Source organism: Triturus cristatus, chromosome 3_2, assembly GCF_964204655.1.
Source record: "Triturus cristatus chromosome 3_2, aTriCri1.1, whole genome shotgun sequence".
Lineage (NCBI taxonomy): Eukaryota > Metazoa > Chordata > Amphibia > Caudata > Salamandridae > Triturus > Triturus cristatus.
Genome location: NC_140584.1, coordinates 773,805,214 through 773,824,543, shown reverse-complemented (window position 1 = coordinate 773,824,543; position 19,330 = coordinate 773,805,214). Strand labels below are relative to the sequence as shown.

General features: G+C 46.2%; 1 protein-coding gene across 2 annotated transcripts in view; it reads right to left on the bottom strand.

The window, feature by feature from the left end:
• Positions 1-19,330, bottom strand: part of IDH1 (isocitrate dehydrogenase (NADP(+)) 1) — a 310,669-nt gene that overhangs the window by 74,509 nt on the left and 216,830 nt on the right. The gene's annotated exons all lie outside the window — the stretch shown is intronic.

The window sequence follows — 19,330 nt, the reverse complement described above, 5'->3', positions numbered from 1 at the left end:
GCTTCACAGAGACATGCTGTGAGTGGCAGTGGTGTAACTAACAGAGTATTTTTTTTTTGGGGGGGGGGGCTCCTTTAAAGTATGCTGAAGCAGGGTTCCCATACACTCAGCATGCCACCCGCCATGTGTCAACACTGTGTGGGCTGACCGACGACGTTCCCGCAGGGGACCCTCATAAGAGGGCGGCCCCTTTAGTGCCACAGGATGGCACACTGGACAGCCTAGTGTCCGGAGACCCCTTCGGGGTCACGCTCGTTTGTGGGTTGTGGTGCAATAAGCGGAGGGGAACATGGGGTCAGAGCATATTTGGCTACCATGATTAAGAAGGATTGTTTTGCCGTTCCCACTGCTCAGGAAGGGGCAAGTATTCATTCATGTTGTCCCCTTCTTACATGGCAGGTACACGAGGACACCCGTGCTTATGTCACATATCCCATGGCAGGATAGTCACCAAAAGGGGAGAATGGCCATTGACATGCCTTGCCAGGACAGGGATAGCCACTCACACTAACTGGCGCCTCTAGGAAGATAAATGTTAGAAACACAGACTGGGTGTGCTGGGCCCAAAACCCTTCACCAAAGCTGCGAGGGGCATCAGGCTGTCAGATGTCTTTGAGGGACGGGCAAGGGCATTAAGGGGCCGTAGTGCGTGGCACAGCATTTGCAGGGAAACAGAAGGGTCCCAGCGGATCCACCAAAGGGACAACAGCGAAACATGTGACACAGAATCTGGTAGTCCAACACCATTACTGGGGTAAGTATCAAGGGTCACAGGTGGATAACAGGGACCGGGCATCTGTGACCTGTCGAAGGTTCAGCAAGCAGAGTAGGCTGCGTAAGTTGTCACTTCACAAAAGGGTGCAGTGTCTAATAAAGGGCACCATACACTTATTCCCTCAAACCTGTTGTGACACCATTACTATGGTCGCCAGGGATCAATCGAAAAAAACGATGAAATTGTCTGGTCAATGTAGCGAAGCAATGCACCCTAGAATAAGACCACAAGGTGCCTATTAGCAATCAGTTGGGGACAGGTGAACTTTAGTGGTCTGAATTCACCCCCCCGGCTCCCGGGGCATGGAGCTCGGTCGGGCGAGGTGATGAAGCCTGCACACAAGAGGTTTATATGCGCTATGCGTAAAATCACTGAGCAGAAGGGATTTGGCTTCATTAGACATGGGTGCTACACACCAAATTCACAGGGTGCTTTGAGGATGATGGGGTACATCTGTCCAGTATAAGCATGGACCTGTTCTTGCTGGATAGGGGAGAGGCCCTAGAAATAGCAGGATGTAAGTAGGAATGCCGGCCATGGTGGGGGGCTCTGGCTGCGACGGTCGCCACACCCAGGGCTGTGGCGAAGTTACAGGGCAATCCAGATGCGAAAAGGTACTCAGGGCTACCCTCTTCAGGAGCACAAAGGGTGCTGAGGCCTAATATCGCCAGGAAGTCTTTGCGGTGGTCCCTGAGGTGCGACGGTGCCCCGTCTGTCCTACGGGCGGTTGGAAACCTGTACAACCGGTGGTCACTTGAACGCTCCGCCCCTCGTAGGGGAGGGCGTGAGTAAGGAGGTGGACCGACGGTTCACCGGAAGTGGGAGGGGCTATCCCCTCACCACAACTGCTAAGCACCGATTGACTAAGGCCACGATGCAAGTTGGCCCATCAGGTGGTAGGCCGCGAGGGGCGGCTTGCCTTTGTATGGCCTGTAAGATAACCCACCATGTTAGCATATTTGGTATGCTAATAAACCTGCAGCAATTTTTTCCACCAAAAAGGTGTCTTGTCTGATTATTTATGTTACCTGTATGTTGCTGCGTGAGGGCTGGTGAGTGTGGCCGATATTGGCACTATGTGGGCTGACCGACGACGTCCCCGCAGGGGACCCTCATAAGAGGGTGGCCCCTTTAGTGCCACAGGATGGCACACTGGGCAGCCTAGTGTCCGGAGACCCCTTCGGGGTCACGCTCGTCACTTCCGGCCGAGGTGGGGGTAGGGGAGAGGTATAAGTTCCTCCCCCGCCCACCTGGCGGCCTCTTTGTCCCTCACCCTGACGCCGTTTCCCTCCCTACCGCTTACCCGGCGTACTCGGGGTGGGGTGGAAGGATTTTCAAATCTTTTTTATTTGTGTTGCAGGCGGAGTTACAGGGCGATCTAGAGGCGGAAAGGTACTCAGGGCTACCCTCTTCAGGAGCACAAAGGGTGCTGAGGCCTAATATCTCCAGGAAGTCTTTGCGGTGGACTCTGAGGTGCGACGGCGCCCCGTCTGTCCTACGGGCGGTTGGAAACCTGTACAACCGGGGGTCGCTTGAACGCTCCGCCCCTCATAGTGGGGGCGTGAGTAAGGAGGTGGACCGACAGTTCACCGGAAGTGGGAAGGGCTATCCCCTCACCACAACTTCTAAACATCGATTGGCTAAGGCCACAATGCAAGTTGGCCCTTCAGGTGGTAGGCCACGAGGGGCGGCTTGCCTTTGGATCGCTTGTAAGATAACCCACCATGTTGGCATATTTGGTATGCTAATAAACCTGCAGCAATTTTTTCCACCAAAAAGGTGTCTTGTCTGATTATTTATGTTAACTGTATGTTGCTGCGTGAGGGCTGGTGTGTGTGGCCGATATTGGCACTATACCAGTGCCAGCCACCCCACAATATCAGTTGGAGTTCGCATTCAAGATAAAGCACACAAGTGCCCGCAGGCAGAGTGACAATATGGTACACCGAAAACTGGTTTCAAAATGGCAGTTCCCGGTCTCACTGTGAGTTCCGCTGACATCACAGAAATGTATGCACCTCAATGCAGCCTTTAAGAAGAGGATCTCTGGGGACAACCCTCTCCCTCCGCCAATAATATTTAAGAGTAATTAGGCAATATGCTGGCTTTTGCAACACAAGTTTCCAAAGAAATGAGCAAATGTAAGGTTACAGAGACATCATGAAAGGGAGCTCCCTTGTAGTCCAGTAGTTCAGAGTTTAGCGCAGTAGACAGAATGATTACTTTTCTGCACCTTCCATGTACAAATCAGAAACAGTGGTTGAACAAAAGGCATATCTCTTCAGCAGTAGAAGCAGCATCGCATACGTTTTTTTTGTTATTTTTTATGTGCCAATTAGCCAATGCTTATCTCACAAAACATAATATACGATCTGACTGCTGGTATTATGTACAGTGGTAGAAAAATCAGATGTTATTTAATTTTCTGGCAGTCAGAATTATATGCAATGGTGCTGCCATTACAAACTACAGTACTTCCAACATATGTGTGTGGTGCTTGAATATTTCATAGAGTTGCTCAAATATTCTGGTGTCTAGGTGCCAACACGTGGCTTAATGAGCCATAACAGCTTGTCAACATGTTCTCCAATTTAGAAATGGCACTGCGAATAGCTCTTCTGAAATATGTTGAGGCTGTTTTTTTGCCTCGTCTGTTAAGGGTTTTGCGACTAGTTTAAAGTTACATATTAACCTTATGTGGTTCGGCAGAAGCTTAACCGCTGTGTTACACATAGGAGAATGATGCTGGTTTGCTTAATAACCCACTGCATCACACACGGTCATGTGGTCTTCCACACAGCATATCATGCACTTCACACTAAGACTAAAGCAATGCTAGAGGACCACAATTAGAATGACTCATCCTGATATAGTCACGCCATGGAGATTCAACCAACAACAATATAAACAGCTCACACTTCTCCATTTGAAACGTTTCCTTATTATCTTTCTCTGTTACTATTTTCAAGGTACATGGGGGAACTGATTAAGAACCGACTTCTTTTTATGTTGCTTTTGAAGATCAACCTCCAAAGTGTGGAGATGTATTTTATTTATGTATTTCTTTATTTATGTATTCCCTGTTTTACATGACCCATTTGGGTATCAGGGCGCTTTACAGTAATATAGTATTCCCGTTGTAACAGTTTGAGAGCAGGCGTTTATACATAACTCTAGAGTGTAGACTTTAATTCTAAGAGCAAGAGAAGACATTTGCAATTAAAATAATACGTTAACCTAAAGGATACATAGTATAAAAATGTGTATACTCTAATGAAAACAGTAACTATTCTAATTTTTACAGTTAGACTGCGCATATGACTGGAAGTTACGGGGTTAGTCTCTCTAAGGTGAGTTGTAGAGGTCAAATATGCTTCATTTTGTGAGTCTTCTGGAGCTAGCAGATTACATACCCGTAGGGAATAAGTGATAATCTCTACACAAACATTTGAGTGATTGTTCTGTGGTTGGTTAAGGTAGAAATTCACTCATTAGAAAGATCTTCTTGAAGCTTAAGGTGGTCGGGATCCTTCTAATGTTTGGAGGCAGCAGATTCTAAATGCGGCTCCAGAGAACACTCTGTTGTAAGTGTTCTTTTTCCGGGTGGCTTTAAAAATAATACAACAAATGTTTTTGGAACTTTTCTCATCCAAGTGGAATACATGGCAGGAGCTGTTCTGTCTAATGTTTGCATGAAAAGTCCTGTCTAGCTTCCTCTTGTAAGTGGGATACATTTCAAGGGCTTCATGGCAATCCTGCATAGAAAGGATACCAGTGGGCGGAGGCCAAATTAGTTGGGGAGGCCATAGACGTTACTTCACCAAGATGCAATAGCAAGTGCAGCATAGGATTTTCCTCCTTGAGAGGACAGGCAAAGTGCAGGCAATAGCAGTACAAGTTCATTCACACATACAACAGGTACTAGCATTGGGAACTTCATGCGTACAAGCCTGCCTGTCTCGTTAGTGAAGGAGAATAAAAGTTGAAGAGGCAAGTGAGAGATCTAGGAGTGATGCGTGCTGCACCCCAGCCTCTTTGCGCAGTTCAAGGGTTGACCCATACCAAGATCATACCAGAACCTGTCGGACCATTTAGCCCAGCACTCGGCTCTGCGGTTAAGTGACTGGTATTGCCTCTGCTCAATGAGATGAAAGCCAAGTCGCCACTAAAGCAGAGATACCGGATAGGCCTGGAGGCCACAACTACCACTTCTGAGTGTCAGACTGCACCTGCCCTAAAGGGACGTGCAGTTGAAATCCAGAGCTGCAGCATGAACCTTGCCCTGAGCGAGGTCCCACCTCAACTCACCCATGGGGGTCATGCTGTGATGGTTAGAATGCAACCTATGTCCATACACTGCCTGGACTCCCGCAATATGCGAGTCAAGCCGGGTACAACCTACATCCGCCACACAGCCTGGACCACTGAGAACAACACAGGTAAACTACTGGGCTTAGTTTGCACTAAGTAGACAAAAGACCGAGGTGCCCAGGCAAGCCTGACACACCAACGTAGGACTATGTGAAAAAGGGATGACAAAGACTTTGAGGTTATTCTCAACCATTGATAATTTTTGAGCCATTTGCACTTGCACCTAATATTTGCATACCTCTATCATGAACCGGTACAACACAGGTGTGGGAGTCTCCTTGCAACAAAAAACCAAAAAACCAAAAAACCTTTCTGACACTAACAGGTACAATACAAAAAGCAGAACAATCATATAGCACAAAATAGGCACACCATACTCAGCTGACAAACAGAAACGAAGGGAGAGATGTGCACAGGTGCCAAGAGGCCTATGCCTTATTTGACTTCTTCAGCAAATATCGCTTCTTTTTTATGAGATGAACATTTTTGCAAGTTTGGATTTTTGAAATGATACAAACAAGAGGACAATCACCAGAATACAAAGTAGCATTGGCTAAGAGGCTAGGATTGGCAGAGGATGTCACGTACGACAGCTATATGTACATTCACCCTGTGAAGTGTGCCAGACATGAGCCTTAAAATTTCATATTTAAGCTTCAGCGAACACACACGTGCTGCACCTAGATTTTAATTTGGAAAGTGCATGTTTGGAGGATATCTGACAAGTAAGCATGGAAGCTCAACATCAATTCACAGGGCTGAATAGTTGCCATTTGAAGATTATTTACAAATATAACACAGAAGCGCTTGTGGCGTCACAAAGTCTTAAGTCATCCAGGGGCCTAACAAATAGAATGCTGCAGGATGTGCGTCATTTCGTTCTGAGCATACACTACTGTCTAAAGAACAAGCATTTGCAATGCAATAGGTCTCGCAGTTGCGAGAGTTTCAGCTATTGGCATTGTAAATGACCATGGTTTTTGTTTATGCGTTTGAAAACCTGCAAGCTGTGCGTAAACAAGCACTTTGTACTTATAGTCCTTGCTTACGAGAAGCAAGGCTGGCAGTCTCTTTTACTGCCAGCCTTGCTTCTTGTAAGCAAGGACTATATGTACAAAGTGCGTGTTTCGCTTGCAGGTTTTTAAAACGAATGAATAACCACCAGAGCATACATTTATTGGTCAAACGCTGCGTATGAAACACCCAGGCAGGAAAATGTATTGACTGAGGTACAGAATACTCCCTGTTGCCAGAGAAGGGCAGTGAACTGAGGGAAGAAAAGAGCACAAAAGTTAAGAAAGGAAGAACGGAATATTAAGTAGAAATTTAAGACATTACAGAGAAAGGGTATTGAAGAGGAGGGAGAACAGAAGTGGGATTGTGAAAGGCGGACCAAAGAGAAAAGAAGCAGAGGGGAGCTAAAAAGAATAACAATGCGAAGTGGAAGAGGAGTGAGGAGCGAAAGGAGGTAGAGTTGGAAAGATGTGGAGAGCAGAAGATATTAGGGCAGAGAGGGACGGAGGGAAAGAGTATCATAGAGGACAGATGCAAAGGTCAAAATTGAAATGGACAGGGAGCCAGTGAGAAGCAAAAGGAAAAGACTGTGAGCGAAAGAGAGGATGTTAAACTAAGCAAGAGGAAGGAAATTGGGCAAGAAAGAAAGGGAGAACAGCAGATGAGTGAGATAGCCGTGGGCGATATTTGTACAAAAACAGTCCAGCCGAAGTTTGTCCTCAGTACGATTTAATGGACAGAGAACGTTTAGGCAGTAGTAGTGATTGTCTTGGTTCCCTGCTTCACCCTGTTTAACCACCTGCCCCTCCGATCCGCACTGATTGAGCTATACTGCCGCTCCCGCCCCTCTCCTCTGCACTCACTCCAGCCAGCAGAGGAAACATGTGTTCCCTATTTCTGCAGGCCGTGCCAGCTCTTGGGCGCGAGCCTGTTTGCCAGATGAGAGTGTTTATCCTCTCTCTAAATACTTATAAGGTCCCAAAGGCGAGACCGATTGCATTGTTGACGTCTGTGAAACATAGAGAGGGGGCGAAGAGGCTCATTCTAGGACAAGTGAGGCGGTGGAGGGACTGATTCACTGACATAGTTTGCAAACTCTAACCCCTGCGTCGTATGAAGGAATCTGAAGCCGCTGTGATCCTCGCCTTTCGAGCAGCCGCTGCTCTGATGAGTTACAAAAGTGTTCTAGCTCACGCCTGACAAGGCAGGAGAACGATTTTGAAAGGTGTCTGCACTTCAAACGGAGCCTTTGTAGAAAAGAGATGTTATCTCATAATGTATGCGTTTACTAATGTATGTGTTTACCAACGTGACAGCAGAAATAACACAACACAACAATGAGAGGGGGGTGGGGCAGAGAGGGGGAAAGTGAGATAAAGTATATGCCAGAGGCGTGGAGCAAATTATTAATAATCTGCCGGTGCAGGGTCACCACCTCGCCACGGGTTCTTAACAAGTAAGGAGGAATCGACACTGGAGCGAAGTCAAACCATAGGTTATTTATTAAGTACCATAGAGATACACGAGGAGAGAGCACACTGAACGATGGTTACATGGGTTTTTATAGTAAAGATCACAGACAAGGAACGCCCAGAGGTAAATAGAGCTTTGGGAAGAACACACAAATGAGACAATTGGTAAGAATCAACAACCTTGGTGCCTTGTGTAACTGTCGCGTCCTCAAGCTGCACAACAAGATAGGCTATCTGAGCAAACTTTATCTAAGGCTTTACCATTGTTTAACAAACACACGAAACCCAGTGCAGACATCAGCTGTTCTTTTGTGCTGACTTTGCATGTTTACGCAGCCTACGATGTCTCAATTTAGATTTGTTACCTAATGTTTGTGCAGGTGTGGTGTCAAGGATAGAGTCAGGCTGAAAACAGGACAAAGGTGAGCATGGATGAGGCACAGCTGAATTAAAAAACGAGAGATTCAGATTGTATGTTTTCATCTGTGCTGTATCTATTCTAGAAGGTACATGTATTAATCGTGTACGTTCATATTCATTAGTTAATGAATTTCGGAACGCATAATCATTTCTCTATTTAATTCATGAACATTGACTGGGGAAGGTTTAATACTACTACAGACATTTATACAAGTGGTGCATATCATAGGGGCACATTGAATGCAGCACTAACAGGTGAGAAAAATGGATCCTATGATTACTACTCCCATTAATAACTTCCAACCCCAAGTGGAGATAAGTCCCTGTAACCGGACCAGGACCAGGTTCCTTGGTGTGGATGTATTTCTGCAGCTATTTTATGTAATTTGGAAATGGTGTTATAGACAGAAGGGGCGTGGTCAGGTATGAACACGCAGAAGCTACTGCCGATGATGCAGCATGCTCCACCCCGATCAGCAAGCACTACATCAAGCACCATTCTATTTTGAAGAGTTACAATTCTTGTAATCTGGAGCTCTTCAGTAATATTTCCTAGAGCCATTGCTGTCTGATTAGTTACTGCTTCTCCTACTCTGGTCAGGCGTCTAATTTTTCTACTGTTTAGGGCTGCATCAATGAAGAAAAAGAGTCCTAAATTAAAATCAACGTATTGCTGTAAAGCTGTATCAGTCTGTTCTACTTCATCACTATTTATGGTCCGTTTGCATCTATTTAAAGAAATGTCATTAAACAATTTCAGGTCTTTGTGATAAGAGGCAGGTGCTAACAACACAGGGGGAAGCAAGAAAGACACATAACAGATACCGGACCAACTGACTGGTAGATGATAGTAACCCTTGTTTCCACAAATGAAGTAAGTGTTATAGGAAGATAGAAAGGTGCCATTGTTCGTTCCAGTGATATTTAAAACAATGGTACAGTCACTTTTTCAGACAGGAATACTGCCAATACTGCTCACACAAAGATCTGCTCGGGCTCTGGTTACAGCGATAACAGGAGGCCCATTAACCTTGGCTGTTCGAGTGCTGGGGAAGACATATCTGGTGGAGGAATTTCCTCTGCGATATTCCTCCATTTCCCATACAGTTCCTTTGGCTTGGGGATCTCCTTCTTCATCGTTGTAACAAACCCTGTTGAGCTGGGCATTGAGTCTACCCACATCAGCAAAAAGCTTGTGACTTATTTCAGAGGCCCACAAAACAGCAAACCAGGCTCTACAGGAGCCATTATGTGAGAATGGCAAGGGGATAAAAGGCGTTCCTCCCTTCTTCTGGTGAGCTGGCATCATTCCACGCACCCAACAGTTGGTAGTGTTCGTAGCATTGTGGGTATGATGTAGCATTTGTATGAAAGTGTTATTGAGTTAGGACATTTGGTGCTTTTGTTCATGGTAGGGAAGAGTGTAATATAAGTGTTCGGTGGGGACAGGAGTAGTAGCGGGCAATAGGGTTCGGGCCGGAATCACTTTCTCCATTGTCCAAAAAACTGCTGCCAATATTATCAATAGTATGACCAGAGTCACCATAAACAGAGTCTTGTCTTTGTTTCGCAACTGCAACTTAGATCCCAAACTCTGCATTTCTCCTTCTCGGTATCGATACAACCACAGGTCGGAGAGAGATCCAGGCACCACTGAACACGTATCACAACTCCCTCTGAACCTAGTTCAGCCGATTCTGTGATCCCACCGTGTCACAGCCGAACCGGTTCCACTAATTTTAATCGGTCCTCCGGTATCTCTATCTGCTCCTTCCCTTCCTTGGTCGTAAATCGTACCTTGTTACTGAAGGCGTAGTTTGATCAGGAAACAAAGTATCTTCATTCAGAGGAGCAACACTTTTCTGAGTCTGCAAGATATCCTTCAGATCGTTTCTGCCTTCTGGCTGGAGAACAGTTGCTGGGCTTCGTTTGCAGTGCCCTGCGTGGATCCAGTGGCGTCTGTTGGTGACACAGACAGCAGTTCGGGTTGCCAGCAACACTTGCTTGACGTTCTTCCAAAGAGTTTCCAGATTCTTAGAACGCTGAAAGTTTCTGAGGATTACAAATTCTCCGGCTTGGAGACCATGGGCCAGACCCTCTGATTTGTCTGGAATAGCTTCACGCACCTGCTGATGAATCAGAAATAGTTTTTCAGTCAATTTTTAAAGATATTCACTCAAAACAGGGTATTGTATTTCTTTAATCATCTATGGTCTTGGGGGTCCCCATACATTCATAGGGCTACCAAAGATGATCTCATAGGGAGAAAGTCCAATCTTACTGTGTGGGATGGAACAAACAGATAGCAAAGCTAGTGGCAGGGCATCTGGCTAACTAAGGCCCATTGTTGCTTGTGTTTTTGCTAATTTGAGTCTCAAAACAAAGCTTAAGTTTCAAAATACCAAACAGATCCTAGGTTTCAAAACTCCAAACGATTCCAAACAGATTAACAATTCCGAACGGATTACCAAACAAATACCAAGGTAAGACGAATACCAAGTTAAGCAAATATCAAACAAATCCTAACCAAATGAACCGGTTCAATACAGATTTACCTCATGCGTAGTCTTCGACTCCCACCTGTCGATCCTCCCTGATCAAAAGAAATCACGTCCGAAGGCCCCAGTCAAGGCAAGCAGCCGCCAGGAAGATCAGGGTCGGAGAGCTGAAAAATCACCTTGGGCCACAAGCAACACTAATCTCATCAGGTGGTGTGCCCCTCAGTGAAGTTCGTCTTACCGACCCGATCTCCTCCCCTGGTCCGACTGTAAGCCTTTGATGGGGCCCCACGTTGGGCGCTAATTTGTGGAGCAAATTATTAATAATCTGCTGGTGCAGGGTCACCACTTCGCCACGGGTTCTTAACAAGTAAGGAGGAATCGACACTGGAGCGAAGTCAAACCATAGGTTATTTATTAAGCATTCATGAATGGGTCTCCATCTGACAAGTACCATAGAGATACTCAAGGAGAGAGCACACTGAACGATGGTTACATGGGTTTTTATAGTAAAGATCACAGACAAGGAACGCCCAGAGGTAAATAGAGCTTTGGGAAGAACACACAAATGAGACAATCGGTAAGAATCAACAACCTTGGTGCCTTGTGTAACTGTCGCGTCCTCAAGCTGCACAACAAGATAGGCTATCTGAGCAAACTTTATCTAAGGCTTTACCATTGTTTAACAAACACACGAAACCCAGTGCAGACATCAGCTGTTCTTTTGTGCTGACTTTGCATGTTTACGCAGCCTACAATGTCTCAATTTAGATTTGTTACCTAATGTTTATGCAGGTGTGGTGTCAAGGATAGAGTCAGGCTGAAAACAGGACAGAGGTGAGCATGGATGAGGCACAGCTGAAGTAAAAATCAAGAGATTCAGATATTATGTTTTCACAGAGGGGCGGAGATAGGGAGGGAGTAGAGAGAGGCAGAGGGGCAAGAAAGAGTCAGAGGGAAAAACTGAGATGGGGAGAGAGCGAGAAAAGAGACAGATGTGTGAGACAGAGAGAAAGGGGCAGAAAATGTATGCGGGGAGAACAATGAGACATAAAGAAGGCTCAACATTACCTTGCTCTCACTAAAAGAAGTGCTTCAAAGCACTCCCGCTGCTCTGTAATCGCGCGTGCGCGTTGTGCTGAAACGCTGCAAGCAAAAGACACGTGTGCACATCTCAAGTCCGTACAGGCACGGCAAATAGGAGACAGGGAGGGAACAAACATGCCTCCCTTTCAATCAAAAGCGCGCAGTTTTGACGCGCACCAATGAGAAGCATGGGTGGAGCTTTCACCCCGCTTCCAAAGCAAAACCGTTGACAATAGTCTCGCAAGCGAGCACCACATGCGCTGCATTGCTAGGCGAGACCTAAAATGAGAGAGCAAAAGTGAAACCAAATCGGCATCATGGCCAGCTGGAATTGCGAGTTCTCTCAACATGGCTTACTGGGCCTCACCTTGAAGGGGCCCCCGCTACACAGGGCCCCAGCTAACAACTGCTCTACACAACTCCTTGAGAAATGTGTGAAGGGCCCCATCCAACCCTGCCATCTGCGGTCAATGCCAGTCTCAGCTGAGTACATGAGTTTTGCTTCCAATTAAAGTGTTTCCTGTTTGCAGTTGGGCTGATTGTGAACTAAGGGATCAGCATCACAGACACGGATTGAGAAACATCAATCAGTACTTGGTCCACGCTCCAGAGAAGAAAATATACAGAGACAAAGGGAAGCCCACAAACGCTGGCTGTTGCACTCGCCAGTGAAAAGGAAGAAAATAATATTGCCAATGAAGCCAACCAATTGTAAGCGGCCAAACGCTGCTCTTTTTCAAGTAAAAAAAATACCAAAAAACAATCGGGTTGTTACAACAGTTCATAACCTCACGCTGAATCTGGAGGAAGGTACAAAGAGCTACTGGAATCACTCATCCACGTCCAAGTGATGCAAGTTTATTTGCTATAACAAATAAGAGTTGTCTTGCACACCCAAAGAAATTGAGGGAGAACAACCCAGGATAGTGGGCACCGGGTAAATTGTTTGCGAATTAACAACGTTAGGGTCACATATAATTTAGGGGCAGGGTAATGCTTGTTATATAGTAAGACTCGCACTATATAAAACAAAAAGAAACTGTGGTTTTGCCCCCGCCCCCCGTTGTGAACAGCAACAACGGTGCTGAAGCATTGAATATTGAACACACAAGGCTGCTAAGATAAAATTTGAAATATATCATAGACCCTAATGGAGTCTATCCTGATAAATACCAGCCAAGGCATGGCAAGAAGCTGATGTCACAATTTAATGGATTTGGGATATCTAGGTTTAAACCAACACACTTTAGGATTATAAACACAAATTATTTCACTGCTGAAACATCACACAGATTTTTGCCAAATAGGTTAATGTGCGGTCCTAGCCATACATTGTATTGCATTGTAATTGCATTTATATAGCGCTTACTACCCCTGACAAGGTGTCGAAGCGGTTTTTCGGCGAGTAGCGCGCTACTCCGGAACCCATAAAGGATTAGTGTTGAATTAGTATAGCGAAATATAAAAGTAATTTGAGTGGTGGATAGGTTAGTCAGTTATTTGGAATCAGACGGATGGCGATATTGGGCTCCCCAGACTTCCATTCGATACGAAGGACTTGCTCTGAGTGACAAGTATTGTTGGTTGAAATGACAAGGCCTATATTAGCATCCGCAGGGGATCCGAGCGTGCAGACCTGTAAAATATGCTCATTAGGTATTATTCAGCACATAAAAGGGCGTGAGAAGGGGAAGACTAACTGCTCTGGCATCAGTGATATACAAGAGATTGATACCCAGGCACTGAATGAAGGGGAAACCCCAGAATATATTATGTGATTGCCAGATATAATCCGGTGGTCTGCAATCAAAATTAAAAACCATCAGAGGGAGGATCTGGCTTGAATGTTATGTGGGGCCCGAGTGACTCAATAAAGAGCTGAGCACCTACTGATGCAAACAACAATAAAAGTAGATACTGTGGGTGGATCGGAGGGCTGGAAAGGTGTATGGGCTTGGGTGCAATGAGCAGCATAAGTCAAAACACGATGAAATAGGAGCTGGTAAAGAGCTGCGGCGTGCATTCAACATCCGTCTGCGATGTGTATCCTGACCTTGACTAACTGTGAATTGTATGAAAATGTAGATTATGAAATATAAAAACAAAGGACATAGTCCAAGGGACGGGCACGTGTCGGGGAGAAAGAACAGTCAACCAGAAAATTATTGTAAGAAGATCATAAGCAAACCATGAAACCAGTAGTGTAGGAAAAACGGTGATACTTCTTCAGTCCATCATCCAGTAGGTATGAAAGAGCAAGGTTAGTGTGTTATCTCCACGGAGCAGCAGGAGTTAAAGGTAACCTGCCGTTGAGGCTGTAAATGCAGGCAGCCAACTCGGGTTTGTCTTTCTGAAAAGGGACCAATGTCAGGATATTCGGGACAGTTCATGGCGTGCTGCAAGTCTCGAGGCCTGGGTTCTGCGTATTATTTACTAGCAACGTTTCCATTTCAGACATTTCGTCCAACAGTGTAGAATGTGCTGAAACTAGTCTCCATGTAGAACGTCGTGGCTGTTCTCGTTTAAAAGGCAGACTTTCTGCTGGAGAGATGTGATTATTTCAAGTGCGCTGTCGGTTATCTCCTCTTCAGAGACAGAACATATCTTATTAATCCTATCCATTTTACAGGGAAAAATCTAGGTGGAGCCGGTGTTGATTCAAGAAATATAGAGGTTAGCCAACATCCCCCCCTCCCCGCCCCCACTGCAAGTTACATTCAGATATACTTGCAACACCATCCTTTCCAAAGCCACAGCGCTGACAGATAAGATTGTGTACAGGCAGCCTGTTCTCTGTACTGTGAGCATTCGCGTGGCATCATACTGCAAGACTGCTCTGGTTGACTTTCCAGTCATGATCAACTAGAAAATTTCAAAGGGAAACATTTTTATCACACTTTTATTATCTGCTTCAAACTAACCATTTCTCTAACACAAAACATAGACAGTACCAGCAATCACACCCCCATGTGTCTTCATCCGAAGTAACCATAATACTCTATAAATTGATTACAGGAGTACTTTTATTGCACAGTGACGTGGTATAAAAATCTATACTACGCAGGTAACCGTTAAATATGGAAAACATTTCCGAGGTCCCTGTGAAACGGGGCTCGTCATCATATTGTCAGTCCCCAAATGACTCTAAAGAGCTTTACTGTTTTCAGCGCTGCAAGGATTATGCAGCACATAGAACTAAATTATGAGACAAAATCATCAAAACATTGCAGCACATTCTCTTGTGTGGCACATTATGGGCCTGATTATGATGTCGGGCAGAATGCCATCCGACAGCTCGGCGGAGGCTTTCCGCCCAACATTATAGGTTTACGTCCCACCGCCGTATTATGATACTGATGGTCGAAGAGAAACCCATGGGGGAATTCTCCGTTTCATTGGAAGGACAGATAATCCCCAAATAGTAGCAGTACCTGCTCAGGCATGGCCATCGAGATTATGATGTCCATTTCTCACAGTCTTTCCATGCCGGCCTTTCCGACATGGAAAGGCTGCCGGAAAGTGACTTTGGGTCCCTTCCCACTGACCCTCCGCTATGGGGTCTCCCCCTAAAAATCCCTGCACCATGTGGCTGGGATGTTTTAAAGGTGTTTATTTTCCATTGAGGCTGGTGATGCAACCCACAGCACAAGCCTCAATAGAAATTTTACACTTTCCAACCACAGTGAAGGCGGTCGCATCATAATTGTGGATGCAGAATCGCCGACTTCCTGTCCGGTGGACCGTTTCCGCTTGGATGTCGGTCGGACGCTCGTACATTGTAAATAGGGCCTATGTGGTAAATGCAGTAAACCGGAGATTTAGGACAAATGCTACAGCAACAGAATAGCTGCAAACCACTGGCCCTTGCCCACTGTTTTATCAAAAACGTTTCCATGAAAGCCAACACCACCTAAACATTCTCATTCCTATTAGTTTCCATTTTAGGTAAACATAGAAGGGCGGCAGTTACTTTGTGGAGTCATGAAATACTTAAAACGTACCTAGTATGAAAACTTGTTTATATATATGCACATGGCTGTGCCCGTGGACCCTTGGTAAATGCGTATGGCCCCAGCGCCACTTATTTGGTCTCCTGCGAAGGTGGGGAGGTTTCACCATGAGGATATCTGGCGTGTCTTCGGATGGTCAAATAAGTGCATTACAGCTCACTTGGCATCTGAGCCCCTTGCCACCAGCCAGCCCAGGGTGCCCCCCCCAAGCCAAGCCCATCTGTCTAGCTATACATGGTATTCTCTGGTCATGAACCTTGGCATTTAATGTCAGTGGGCCCTCTTCTCAGAAAGCCACGCCTCCCCCTCCCCTTACCGGTCACCTCAACCTGGCCAGATACACGGCCGCAGTCCGTCTTTAGTCATTCAACTGGGACAATTCTTGATCTATTTCTGTGGCTCACAGGTTGTCATCGTGTCCTGGGGATCTCCGCTCTGGGATTTTCTGCAAGGGGCTCCTCCTGGGCCCCGTGACCTTTGCCGTGCGCTGATCGTCATCCCTCCAGCTAGTCCCAATCTTTAGCCGGTATGCTAAAGAACCACGATTTCCCCTCCACGACTACTTGTAGCTTGGCTGGAAACACCATAATGCATTTTAGGTCTTTCTCCCGAAGTGCCCTCTTGATCTCGTCAAAACTGTGCCGCTGCCTCTGTACTTGTGGTGTACAGTCCGGGAGGAATCTCACTGTGGCATTTTCGTACTTAAGGTCAGGTCTGTGGTTGAGGATCCTGTGAGCCCTCTCGACAGAGGAAAAAGTTGGAAAGGCAATTGAGATGGAGAAAGGAAGCTATCAAATAAGTCCACACTGTGGCCCTCCGCGCCTTCTGGAACCCCCACTATGCGTACATTGTTGCGTCGGGATCTCCCCTCCTGGTCCTCGACTCTTGCCATGAGGAGATCCTGCTGCTTCGTCAGCGTACAAACGTGCTCCTCTAGGGATTTAGGGGAGGTCTGAAGAGCCTGGATGTGGGACTCCGCGGTACCCACCTTTTCTGAAGTTTTTGGAAAATCATCCAGCAGGAGTCTCCAATCTAGTGTGACTGCGTCAATTTTGGGCTCCAGGGAGGTCCTAAGGTCTTGGATGGCTGCCATGATCGCCCCCAGTGAAGGCTCAGGTAATACCACTGATGCTCCGGGCTGTCCTGCTCCCTCAGTTTGTTGTCTGGGGACTGTGTATTTTTCCATCCTGTTGGTGTGCATCGGCATATGGCCCTTGGGCTTTACCATGGCTCACCATTTCTGGGTCCACCAATCGAATGGGGTTGGTAGCTCTTCCTACCAGCGTTTGGACAAGTGCTTGGACAAAGTGCCAGTGTCTGTCGTCTGCCCACCTACGACCAAGACCCCCAGCCATTGTATTCCTTGTGGCGTAGGTTCTGGCAGGTCGCATAGGTATACCCGGGTTCAAGTGGCCCTCGTCACCTCCCAACACCACTCCTAGTTGTTAGGTGTTGGGGCCAGAGACACCACAGAAAGACAGTTCATGGCAGGCAGCACAGCGATCACGTTGGACCCCCTCCCAGGGCTCCGCCACTGCTACGCCCGGTGCGTCAGGGGGTCATGAATATTGACGCCCCACCACCCAAACACCAGTAAAGCCCATGTTAAGGTCCACTGCCTGATCCCTACTCCAACCGGGGTACTCCGCTGCCGGGTACCGCTGGATGTGTGGAGACCCCTTGGCGAAGCCGATCCCCCCCCGCTCGTGCACGAATGCTCACGAGGGCTGCGATAACTCAGTCATTGCCCATGGGTGGCGCCCTCATTTACAAACTGCAGGGTATGCAGAGTCCCCCTCTCACCTTCTCTGGCCTGCCCCGCTATGCGCCCCCGACTCTCGGCAGTCCTCCCTCAATACTTCCGCCACTCTCAACCGGCCTCCTCAGTGCATACGGGGCCAACCATACACCCTGTCACTTAGTGCCCTCGAGGGTGTGGGGCTCTGGGGTTTGCTCACAGCGGGCATGCCAGTACCCCCGGGCTCGTTGTTTCACTTTGTGGCACTGATGGATGCGGATTGTGGGATGGCTGGTGGGTCTACTACTATGGGCTCAACGGAGCCTCTCTAAGTTGAAACCATCGTGGCTGGAGCCAATCCACACCTCAACTGTGCCTTGTTTTACTCGTGATCAAGGTATGTATGCTGAAACACATCAGGGGTGTCCATTGCCACCATTGTAATAACACAATAAATATATTTCATTACAGCTCACTTTTACTGAAAAAAGTTTTGGTTGACTTTGTGTATAACACCTTAATATAAGTTTAAAAACTCCTTACACATTCACTTAAAACAACACAGTTAAAATGGACCTATGGTTGTGAACTTAAATTGAAAAAAACACAGAAATTCACAAGGTATGGGTAGGACTGCAATCCATAACTCACAAAATAGGCTAACTATAACTCGCACCCTGTTCTGTTGATGTGTCCATGTTGTGTTTTGAGTCCTTTCCTGTTGTATGCGCTAGTCCCACCCACACAAGTGGGGTAGCATTGGCATAGGGATATGTGGGGAACACTGGGTGGTAGGATATTTGTGGCTCCTTGCAAGTTTCGGAACTTTCCCTCATAGAAAAGTGGGGGAAATATGAGATTTTAGACAAAGTTTAAGGTTTGTAAGGGCTTCTGGGTAAGAAAACACACTTCACACCACTCTGGACTCCTCCTCCTGCTCCTTTTTCAGAAATGTCAGGGTTTGGTAGGTTTCTCTAGGTGGCAGATGAGCTAGGGAGCAAAGTCCAAAGCTACCCACATAGTAAAAAAAAAAAAAGTAGATTTTGCATGGTAAAATATGCCTCCATGTCGCGTTTTGGGGCGTTTTGTGTTGCACACACTAGGCCCAGCAAAACAAGTGGGGTACCATTTCTATCGGGAGCTGTGTGGGAACAGAGTAGTAGAGTATCTGGTATTACCAACTGGACTTCTCTGCATTTATGCCTTCCAAGAGTAAGCCAGTGTGCAGGAAAGAAGCCACAATCTTGTGTACTTTTCCGAAACGCATAAGTTTCCTTCATGTCCATTTTTCAATCTTCATATTTTTCCATATAAATTGCTATATAGTCGGTACACAATGAAAAAACACTGTAAGGTAGAGCCTAGTTGTTGGCACAAATTATAGTGTGTGTTTGGAGAACATACAAACCCTATATATTGCTGTGCTTGGAAGGGCTGGCGGACGTAATGGTGTATTGCTTTTGTAAATCGACCATCGGGACAAGAAGTTACAGATGAAAATGTTGTCACAAATGGCCATTTTTTCCTATTCATTTTCATTAATTTTTCTATTTCAACAGCTAGTTTCTCTAACACAACCTGCAAAATTGACTCTTTTTTCTGAATTCAGAATTTTGCGTGCTTTTCAAAAAGGTATAGTTTTCCAGGATCACCCATGCCAGATTATGTTTCCATGCAAATTACCATGTGTTGATGTTTATGGTTACGTGGCCATTTTCAGTATTCTTTCCTCTGCTAATGCTACTGTGAAGCATTGGGACCATGGGATTTTGGCAAGGGACATTACAAGACTACTCTTCTCTGCAGGGGGATGGACTGAGGCACAGATGGGGGAAAACAGTATGGCACACAGTTTCCTTGTGGTGAATTTGGAGACTAGGTGATTGGTGGAGGTTTGCAGAATTGGTAGGATGCACATTAATTTGTCAACTGCTTTGGTGTCTTCT